Source organism: Panthera uncia, chromosome A2 (genome assembly GCF_023721935.1).
Source record: "Panthera uncia isolate 11264 chromosome A2, Puncia_PCG_1.0, whole genome shotgun sequence".
In the NCBI taxonomy this organism is placed as follows: Eukaryota; Metazoa; Chordata; class Mammalia; order Carnivora; family Felidae; genus Panthera; species Panthera uncia.
In genome coordinates this window covers 116862357-116874075 of record NC_064816.1, presented here as the reverse complement: position 1 = coordinate 116874075, position 11719 = coordinate 116862357, and the positions used below count along the sequence as shown (strand labels likewise).

The window sequence follows — 11719 nt, the reverse complement described above, 5'->3', positions numbered from 1 at the left end:
GGAGAGAGGGAGGGGGAGAGAGGGAGGGGGAGAGAGGGAGGGGGAGAAAATCCCAAGCAGGTGCCACACTGTCATCACAAAGCCCAACGCAGGGCTTGAACTCATGAACCATGACATCATGACCTGAGTGGAAGTCAGAAGCCCAACCCACTGAACCACCCAGGCGCCCCTCAATGGTAAAATTTTAAAAGAACTAACTCTTCTACTACATACTTCTCATTCCATAAAGAACACATCACATAGCAATTTATAAGGACACTATACATATAATAAATTATTAGAATAGAGAATTTAATATTTATAGAATTATGTCACTTAGAGTTATGGTCAATTTTACATCACCTTTAATAAAACAGAAGAGGAATGATCTGGATAAATACCATTCACACAATTTTTAAAAAATTAGTTATTACCTTTGGACTTCTCATCATACTGCCACAATACATATTCTCCCTCTTCTTTCCATTCTTCATTACTTTTAAAGAATTTAAATGTTCCCAAATAATGGGACAGACACAAATGGGGGCCTATATAATTTAAATCCCTATGAAACTAGCTCTAATATATCTAAGATAGCTAAAAATCACTCCCCAAAATCTTGCCATTACTAAAGGCCCTTTCTTCTTCACTTATAGGAAACGAGAGCTTAGCATTTTAATAATTTAAATTCATAACCCTGTGCCATTAGAATTGACACAATAAATCTAATTCATAAAAATTTAATCTTGTAAGTCAATAACCTGAGAGGAAATATTTAAAACATATAAACAACCCAAAACTAATTTGTAGAATATATAATGAACTACAAATCAACATAAATAAAATAGATGACAACATAACAGAAAAATGAACAAAGTCAATGAGTAGGCAATTCAAAAAAGCAATATACGTGGCTAATAATATATGGAAAAATGCTCATTTTCACTAGCAATCAGGAAATGCACATCAAAAGTTTTCATCAAGTGAAATGAAGGAAAAATAGCATCTAATACCAGAAAAGCTATGGAAAATTTAGTATTGTCATATATGGTACAAAGCAGATTACTAATGCCTCTGAGAGGGAGTTTCAATATTTACTAAAAATTAGAGTGTGTATACCATTCAATCAGAAAATTCTACTTCTAGGTGTCTGTCTGGTCTTTGTTCCTAGGTTCCTGGCACAGAGCTTCTGAAACTCTTGGAATTTCCCGAGTGATAAGAATGTCTTCACTATTCACAAGCCCCCTCGGTGACATGTGACTTCATGCTACTGAGACAATTCAGAATGGGGGCTAGTCACCAGAAAGACCAACCCTGTGAGTGAAGGCGTGAGGGGCAATGAGCCAGGCAACCTCTAGGGAGGAAAGAGGGTCAGAGATTAAGCTAATCATATGGCCAATATGTAACCAACCATACCTACGTAATAAAACCCAAATAAAAAGGGACACCTGGTTTGGGGGAGCTTTCTAGTTTGTGAACACACTGTTGTGGTAAGGGGGTAAGGAGAAAGCAGGAAAGCACTGTGTTCACGGTCCTCCCAGACCTCACACCGTGTCTCTTCATTTGGCTGCTCCTACTTTATATCCTTTATAATAAAAAACTATAGTCCCATGTATAGCATTTTCCTGACTACCATGAGTTATTCTAGTGAATTCCCAAACCTGAACAGTCATGGGACCTTCCCCTGCCACCCCACGTCCTCCAAATTTGTAGTCAGTTGATCAGAAGTACAGCTGGCCTGGGAACCCCAAAATGTAGCTGAATCTGAAGTGAGGGCAGTCTTCGGACAGTGCCCTTAAACCTGGAGTCTGACAATTCCAGCGGGTTGATGTCTGAGAAAGATCCATACATGTGCACATATTCATAAAGGTGTTTTTTACAACACTGGTGAAGTGTAAACGTCCTAAATGCTTACCGACAGAAGAAGGGTTAAACTACAGTATATATACAGATTATGGAATAGTAAGTATGCGGCAGTTACAGAAGAGTTACACTCATATGTCCTCCCACATAAAAAGTTCCTAAACCCATTAAAGAGAAAAAAACAGGTTTTAGAAGATAGTACGCCCCCGCCGGTCTTGTCAATAAGCTCTATCGCAAAATTTCATACAAATGAAACCGTTTTTCTCCAAGTATGTGAATCAATTTACCAAAAAGTTAGGAAGTACACATACAAAACAATCATAATAGTGACATCCGGGGAGTGAATGCGTCACCAGGGGAGTGAAAGTGACTTTCATTTTATCTGAACCGTCAAAATTTCATAAAAATGGATTCATATTTCTTAGGCAATTAAAAAAAAAAAGAGGACTTCCAGTTAAAGACAATTGCCTGAACATATTTATCAGCCTCTGCTCAGTTCAAACATCCTACTAAAATCTTTAAGAATGTATTTTTTCAAGGAAATAAGCCTATAAAAGATAGAGGGGATAAAAGGGTTATCGTTAGACTACAGAAAAGCAGTGGCAACTTTCATCACAGAACTAGGAAAGCAGAAAAGCAACCAGATTTACAGCAGGCACATGAAGTGGCAGGCGCGAGAAAAGGACTAAAAAGAGAGTTACTCCAAGTCTCTTTCCAGTTGTCCTCCCTGACTTGCAGCAACTAGGCAGCTATCCCACCCCAACCCTGGCATTAGACTGGAGGTTTGTTATTTGGAGGGAGAAAAGTTTCTGGACTTGGGGACAACAGGAATAGTGACAGGCAGAGGTCCCTACTGATAACGAATATGAAAATTAAGTGAAAAGTACCACACTGAGTGTTATCAGTCCCGTCTTTCTTCTCCTCTGCTCCTAGAATAGAGGTATAAAAAAGTGCATCCTCCAGGCCAAAAAGAGAGAGAGAGAGAGAGAGAGAGAGAGAGAGAGAGAGAAGCCACTCTGGAAAATATGACCAATTCAAGAGAAAAAGACACTAATTCTTAGGAATTTCTTAATTCCTAAGAAAAAGGGCACAGACAGATACCCCTAGGTGTTCAGACAGCTTCCAATCAGCTTTTTAGTGCTTTAAAAATGAGTGAATAACCAACCAACGATCACCAAACATTTGAAGAAAGAACCTAATGAAAGACTGAAGTCAAACAGAAAAAGCAACTGGGAAGAAACTGAGTAATTGGGAGGGTAAAAAAAGCATATGCATACACACAAACACATGTCATTAATAGTCTGAGGAAAAGATCTTGTACCCACAAAACACAAACAAAATGTATGAAAAAATTCACAATAAAAAACTCTCGGAAATTTTAAAAGATTACAGAAACTGACAAAAATCAACTGAAGGGTTAGAAGATAAAAGCTGGGGGGAAAAATCCCCCCTAAAGAAAAAGATATAAAAAAGATAAAGCAAAGGATCACTCTATATCCAACACTGAAATAATGAGAAAAGAAAATGGTGGAAGAAATAATCACAGAAATAATTTTTAAAAACTACCCAAAATGAAAGACCAGAGTTAGCAGATTGAAAGGACCTACCAAATATGCAGTGCATGAACACAGAACCATTCCAACACATGTAATATCGTCTTCCCACTTAATGCTATTTTGCATTGTGTTTCTATCATTTGCCACTGAAAAAGTCTTAAGACTCTATGACCACAATGCAACACTTCTAGGGAACACTAGAAATAACAAAAGGGCAGTAAGAACAACAGTAAATTTCCCACCAAAACACGTTAAAGCCACACTTCAACTCCTCGCTAAAAGAAAAAAAAATCTAAATGTAGTGAACAAAGGGCACCTGGGTGGCTCAGTCAGTTAAGCGACCAACTCTTGATTTTGGCTCAGGTCACGATCTCATCGTTCATGAGATTGAATCTGCATCAGGCTCCGCGCTGACAGCACAGAACCTGCTTGGGATTCTCTCTCCCCCTCTCTGTGCCATTATCCCATGCATGCTCCTTCTCAAAATAAATAAACTTAAAAAATAATAAATGTAGTGAACAAAATTATTTCTCAAGGGAGTTCATTTAATGACAGTGAAAATACTAAGTATCTAAAGCTATGGGAAGTGACTACTTATATGGACCAAGGGGGTAATCATCGCCTTAATGTTTTTATCATTAAAAAAAGAACAAATGAAAAATAAAGTGAACTAAGAAACTTGGCTGGCTCTGGTAGAGCACGCAACCCTTGATCTCAAGGTCGTGAATTCTACACTGGGTGTAGAGCTTACTTAAAAAAAAAAATTAGGGGTGCCTGGGTGGCTCAAGTTGGTTAAGCATCCGACTTCAGCTCAGGTCATAATCTCACAGCTTGTGAGTTTGAGCACCGCATAGGGGTCTGTGCTGACAGCTCGGAGCCTGGAGCCTATTTCAGATTCTGTGTCTCCCTCTCTCTCTGCCCCTCCCCCACTAGTATTCCATCTCTCAAAAATAATAAAACATTAAACAAATTTTTTTAAAAAATAAAATTTAAGAAAAGCTAGGAGAAAGGGCAAAATTAACTTTACAAAATGAGAAAGAAAATAAAAGAATACTAATGAAATTTAAAAATCAATAATAAAAGTGGTAAAATTTATTCAAATCAAAAGCTGGTTCTTTGAAATGAATTACATGTAATAACTCACTATGCACAGTATATGGTTTATTTTTCTCAGCTCATATGTATACAAATAGAATTGAAACATTATCACAGACTAATCAGAATTCAAACAAAAATTAGGATATACAAGATGTCAGAATTCATTAAATTCAAATGATGGAATGTACTTAGTCTTTTTTGATACACTAAATTTATTATTAAAAAACAGGCACTGAATACAATAATGACTGACAGATATTACTCAAAATCCACTTTAAGTATTAAAAAACCTCACTGGAGTTTTCATGGGGAGAAAAAAAAAAAAATCAGTCCTGAAATTATACCTTGCTCGAAGAAGCGGCCCTTTCCAAAGGGCAATTCAGCAATAAACATCAAATGCCTTGAACAAATGCATACCTTTGGTTCAAACAATGCCACATCTCTGATAAATTTTTAAGAAGTGATTGGAGAAACATAAAACATTTGCGAGTCAGGGTTCTGACAGCAATAGTACACGGTGACAGCGCCCACTGCAAACAAACTGTATAAAACCCCAGCTCCCCTCTCACTCTCCCTCCTCCGCATATCTGGTTGGTAAGAACAGGAAGGACATCAAGAATCTGGCCAGTCCACACCGCCTCCAGCGCTACCACCCTGGCCCAAGCCACTGTTATCTGCTGCCCTGATTTTTTTTTAACTCCTTACCTGAGTCTTGCCCTCCAGCATCCACTCTCACATCGTGGCCGGAGTAATCCTTTAAAGCCCAAGTATGAGGAGGTGGGGGCACTGGGGGACCCAGTCAGTTAGGCTTAGGCATCTGACTTCAGCTCAGGTCATGATCTCATGGTTTGAGTTCAAGCCCTGTGTCACTCTTGCTGCTGTTAGCGCAGAGCCTGCTTCAGATTCTGTCTCCCTCTCTCTTTGCCTCTCCCCTGTGTGTGCGTGTGTCCTCGCTCTCAAAAATAAACATAAAAAATTTTTTTAAGCCCAAGTCCAGTTATGTCAATCTTCTGCTCAAAAAACTCTCAAATGCCTCCCCATCTCTCCCTAAAACAAAAGTCAAAACACCAGGTCAGTGGTTACAAGGCATTTTAGGATTCTGTCCTACCCAACCCCTCTCTGCTCTCACCTACAACCCTCTGCACTCCAAATATACTGGTTTCACAGCTGTTCCCAGGACATATCAGGTACATTCGTTTCTCAGGGCCTTTCTAGAAATTGTTCCTTCTGCCTGGGTATGCTTTTCCCCTAGAGATCCTTCATGGCTTGCTCCCTCCCCTTGGTTTGAATGTCAACCTTGTCAGCGAGGTGATCTCCAAAACATTATTTAAAACAGGGGCAAGCCTCCACCCCACAATCTCTATCCACCTTCCCACTCCATTTTTCCCCATTGCATTCAACACACTCTGACACACTATGTGTTTTTACTTGCTTACTGTCTCCCTAGAGTAGAAAATAAGGTACCTGAAAGCAGGGACATGTGTTTTATTTCTTCACTTTTGTATCCCTAGGACAGTGAATGGCAAAATAGGTTCTCATTAAATGTTTATGGATTGAATTTTGGAACCCTGAGCAGTCATTAAAAACCACGTTATAAAAAATTCAAAGTGATGGAAGAAACTGATGAAGTGGAAACAGGGTGTTATCAAAGAATATCAAACCCATATATCAAAGAAGAAATCACAAGAGAAATTAAGCAATATTTTTAACTCCAAGGTAAAACCACTTCACAATTTGCGGGATTCACCTAAAGCAACTCTCAGAGGGAAATGTGTAGCCTTACAATCTTACATTAGAACATGAGAAAAGTTTAAAATGAAAAGTATAGAATGAATGTTCCAAAAACATGTATATGAAAAAGTAGACATCGACATTTTATTCTAGTTATTTCTGGTGGCAAGATTACAAGTGATTTGCTATTTCTTTTGTGTGTTTTTCAGTATTTCTGACTTTTTCTAATGAATATTATTTTTATAATAAAAAAATATTTCAATCAACTTCTTTTCCATGGGTTCAATTCTAACAGCTGTTCTCCTACTCTGCTTGTCTCTTAAAATTCTTGTTCCCCAGGCCTCCATGCTTGCTCCTCAATTTATATTCATCCCATAGTAATTTTGTCCATTTTTTGGCTTCACTTACAATCTGCTGATTATTTCTCAAGTTTTTGTAATGTTCTACATTAGTGATGTTCCAAATGCTTAAAGGATACTTCTAAATGGAACTCCTATAGCCACGCAAAATTTAAGCAGGCCTAAAAGAACTAATCATTTCCTAAAATTTCTTCTTTCCTTTTTTAATATTGGTTAATGACATCATTATGCATCCAGGCTCTCAATCCTATCGGTTCTACCTTAGAAATCCTAATCAAATCCAACTTTTCCTCTCCTTCACCAATGCCATAATTTCAATTTAGGCATCTTCCACCAATTATAGTCTAAAAGAGTCCTAGCCTGGGGCACCTGGGTGGCTCAGTTGAGCTTTCGACTCTTGATTTCAGCTCAGGTCATGATCCCAGGTAGTGAGATGGAGTCCTGGGTTGGGCTCCGAGCTGAGTGAGGAGCCTGCTTAAGATTCTCTCTCTCTCCCCCCACCCCCCCTTGCCTGTTCATGCGCTCTCTGAAATAAAAAAAATTTAAAGCAAGAGTCCTCCTAGCTTATCTTCCTGCTACCTCTCCCCTCCTAACAACCAACTTAATCATGATTAGCAATGTCATAAAGTGTCACAGACTGCACACTGCAGTACTCGGGAAGGTTGCCATCCATATCAACTATGATAGGAGTGTTGCTACTTTAAAACTTGGTTAGGTAAAACAAAGGCACAGCACTATAAAATCCTTCAACAAATGGTCCAAACCGAGTTTTCCAGTTTCATGCTCTCATCAGTCCTCCTTACACACTACAATCCAAACTTTTCAGTGTACCCTACCAAAATCCAAGGCTTTTGTGGATTCTTTAGTCTATAGCGTCTCCCCTGCACACAACTTCTAAACCTTTCAAAATACAGTTCAGGTGTTACCTTCCTCTGTGAAGTATTCCTTACCTGAGACAACATACCTTACAAAGCATTTTGTAATAGTCTTATTATGGCACTTGTTACAATATATAATAATCTCAAATTCAACTGGGACCTGAGCAAGCACAAGAGAGGCCAGGTTTGTACACCTGACAACTACAATGCCAGCCCTTAAAAAGAAAAAAGAAAAAAATTATGTTTACTAAAGCCACATTTACCACATTCATTGTTACAACTTTTCTAAAGTAAATAAAAAATGAATTTAAAAATAAAGTTAGAACAGTTGCATCTTTAACTGGCCAAACGAAGTCTATACCCAAAGGTGGTTACACTTTATGATAGTCACATATGATCTCTGCCTTCTGAAATTTACACCTGTCATTCCCTCCCCTTGAGTCTGAGCAGGGCCTATGACTTCTAACCAGTGGAAGCAGTAAAGCAACGGGCTGTGTGTGATTACACGCACGCGTTTACGTAAGAGTATAGCACCAGTTCATCTTGCTAGACTTTCTCCTTTGCTGGCTTTGAAGAAGCAAGCTGCCATGAGCCTAGCAACCATGAGGAAATCAATTTTACCAACCAGAGGGGGCTTGAAAGTAGATGCTATCCCAGTCGAGTCTTGAAAAAACAACCCAGTCCTAGCATACCTTTATTGCAGTCTTACAAAAGAACCACGCTAAATTGAACCCAGATTCCTGACCTATAGAAACCGTGAGATAATAAATATGCATTGTTTTGGTCAGCAAATTTACAGTAATTTGGGGCATCTGGTTGGCTCAGCCAGTTAAGCACCCGACCCTTGATTTTGGCTCAGGTCATGATCCCAGGATCCAGGGATCAAGCCCTTCTTTGTCAGGCTCTGCATTGAGTGTGGAGCCTGTTTTATCTCCCTCCCTCTGCCCCCTCTCCCCTGCTGGCACTCTAAAATTAAAAAAAAAGGGGGGGTTCCTGGGGGCTCAGTTGGTTGAGTGTCCAACTTCAACTCAGGTCATGATCTCGCGGTTCATGGGTTCGAGCCCCACGTTGGGCTCTGTACTGACAGCCTGAGCCTGGAGCCTGCTTCTGATTCTGTGTCTTCCTCTCTCTCTGCCCCTCCCCTGCTTGCACTCTGTCTCTAAAATATAAAAAAATGTAAAAAAAAAAAAAAAAAAAAAAAAAAAAAAAAAAAAAAAAAAAAAAAGAAAAGAAATTATAGTAATTTGTTAATAAGGAGAATGGAAAACATATAATGAGAACCTAAGGTATTTCTGAACCCTTTGTTGTTTACACAAAAGACAGGTTTTCCCCAATTTCTAAACACTTAAACAAGTACAGAACAAATTTAAATCATCAGTTAATACCAGTCAAGTGCATGCATAATTAAAACACTTAATTTTTAAATTAAAATACTTTGCTACATAAAACTTTGCCTGTATTTCTTTTTTTTAACCAACTAATATACCCAATTGTACATATACCCAGTATATGCAATAAGTATAATATTAAGGCAATTCTCCTTATAAACACAGGATAAATAATCAATACTTTAAAAGCTAGTATCTAGGGGAGACTGGGTGGCTCAGTTAAGCGTACAACTTTAGCTCAGGTCATAAACTCATGGTTCGTGAGTTCAAGTCTTGCATCGGCCTCTGCTGTCAGCACAGAGCCTGTGTGGGATTCTCTATCCCCCTTGCTCTCTGCCCCTCCCCCCTCCCAAAAATAAACATTAAAAAAAGCTGGTATCTAATGACACTGGTAACCAAAAAACAAATAAGAACCCATTTACTAGTTACCAGGCAAAGCAATCAAATTGGAGGGGGCTGGGGACTTGCTGGAGGCACCATCCTTAGTGAAACAACTGTCTTTGCAGCCAGCAAAGCATCGGAGGTACTTAGGTCAGACAGCTTTCCTATCAGATGATGCCCGGTGCAACACAAACCACCCCTCCCTGCAGCCCATCTTCTACCCTGCAGTCAAGAGAAGTTTCCAGGGGAAAAAGTAATAAAATAAAGCTGGAGGTAGAAGAGAGGAGGGAAAAAAAGAACTGTCAAAATATTCCCGTGCTCCCTTCGGCAGTCCCTATACTAAAACTGGAATGATACAGACAAGATTAGCATGGCCCCTGCACAAGGATGACACTCAAAATATTCCCAATACAGAAACTTCTAGGTCAGAGTCCACACTTTAGCAAAGCATACAACGCAAGGTATCTTCTACGGTGTTTAAAGACACGTGGGATTACAAGTGAGAGACACTGGGCCACCTGGGTGGCTTAGTAGATTCAGCCTCCAACTCTTGATTTCTTAGGCTCAGGTCATGATCTCACATGGTTTATGAGATCGAGCCCTACAAGTCAGGCTCTGCACGGACAGTGCCCAGCCTGTTTGAGATTCTCTCTCCCTCTCTCTGCCCCTCCCCCACTCATGCTCTCTCGAAAACATTTTAAAAAAGAAATCCTTAAAAAAAAAAAAATGTGAAAAAATATATTAACCACCAGAGTTCTTGTTCTTTTGAGAAGTGACAGAGGTGGTAGTTTTAAGTGTAATTTTGCTTAGGAAAAAGCACATATTTCTATTCTGCCACACTGCACAAAGATTTTCAATTGAATAAAATTCAGCAATAGGAAGATTAATCACAATATCCCAATTCAAACATTTTTGGCACTAGATAACTGGTAAGAATGAGAACAATTCAGTAACAACTAATGAAGATAATCCACTACCTTAAAAACCTTCACCTATCTTGAAGATTAAGAGAAATAAATCTGCCTGGAAATACAGGTTTTATTTAACATATTCGTGTTAAGAGATAACATACACTCCAACATAAGGAAGCAAGTTTCCTCAGGAACAGGAGGTGCCTGAATTACAGACTACTGAAACACTCAAGGACACAACTCAAGCCAATTAGAAGGCCAAAAGCAATTGAGTACCACCAGTTAATTGTCCAGATTAATTCATTTTACATGGTCACTTCTAGGTGCATGGAAAGGTTCTAACAGAACCCACATGATTTCTCCAGAAATAAGCTCCATTCACTGGTATATTTGTATACTCCAATTTTCCTTCCCCATCCTTGCTGGATCATTAAAGACTACTATTCTACCACTCACAATAATTGAGTGGTAGAATTGATATTCTACCACTCACAATCAATTGAATATTTGATAATCAAATAAAAAATAAGTTTATTTATTTTGATGGGGGGGGGAAGGGGGGGGGGAGAGGGAAGAGGAGGGAGAGGCAGAGAGAGAATCCCAAACAGGCTACGCACTGTCAGCACACAGCCTGACACGGGGCTGGATCCCATGAACCTTGAGATCATGACTTGAGCAGAGATCAAGAGCCAGATGCTTAACCCACTGAACCACCCAGGTGCCCCCATAATAGATTTTATGAACACCAGCAACTTGATAATAAGGAAAATGTAGACAAAAAGCCGAAAAAATCCTAAAATGCCACCAAGGCTTTTAAATTATTGGCCTATATATCAGTGAAGGCCTGTTTTAAAACAAACATGATAGCCAAGAGAAGGCTTTTGTTCATTTTAACAGTATTAAACTCAGCAGTCATAAAACAAAAGAAACATCCTTCAGTTTTAGGGAATTTCTGTAAACTAAAGTATCTGGATTAAGCACTTCTCTTCAGGTTTTCTCCAGAGAGAAATAAGAAAGTATACACAGCTAAAATGCACATTCAAAACATAAAACCAACAGAGAAAACTTCATGCAATTTGGTTATTCATTATGACGAAACTAGTAACAATTCAACCTGTTAGACTAATATTAAAAAAAAAAAAGTGGTACCGTTTAGATTTTCCTTTTCCATAAATCACATGACATCCTAAAAGAGAGTAACAATTTTGAATCTTATTAGCACTGTATTTTCTTATTAGGAAATAATATTGTAAATATCAATTAAAATAAGTTTTACAAAATTACAGCAAAACTTCACACTAATTCAGAAATATTCCTTTTCTCAATTTTCAGAGGGCCTTACTTTATATACACCCAAACATCTGTACAACCTGTAACTGAATAAACACATTAATACCATAATACAAAGAAATTAAGTCAAAATGAAGTATAATCAAGTCTAATTTTTAAAATAAGGTTCATCATCTGAAAAAACATAAAAAGAAGGTAAGATTCATCTGGTTTCCTAAATCTCAGGATGAGGAAAATCTTGCTTCTATTAAATCTCCCTGATGAACCTATCCACTGAAATAGAAG

At 38.5% G+C, this 11719-nt stretch overlaps 1 protein-coding gene and 1 non-coding gene across 2 annotated transcripts in view; one reads left to right on the top strand and one right to left on the bottom strand.

Annotated features, from left to right (window-relative positions):
• ZNRF2 (zinc and ring finger 2) overlaps positions 1–11719 on the bottom strand; it is a 120516-nt gene that overhangs the window by 105530 nt on the left and 3267 nt on the right.
• On the top strand, positions 9549–9655 carry LOC125931104 (U6 spliceosomal RNA). Its single transcript, XR_007460361.1, has one exon. It is a non-coding gene; the product is annotated as a U6 spliceosomal RNA (small nuclear RNA).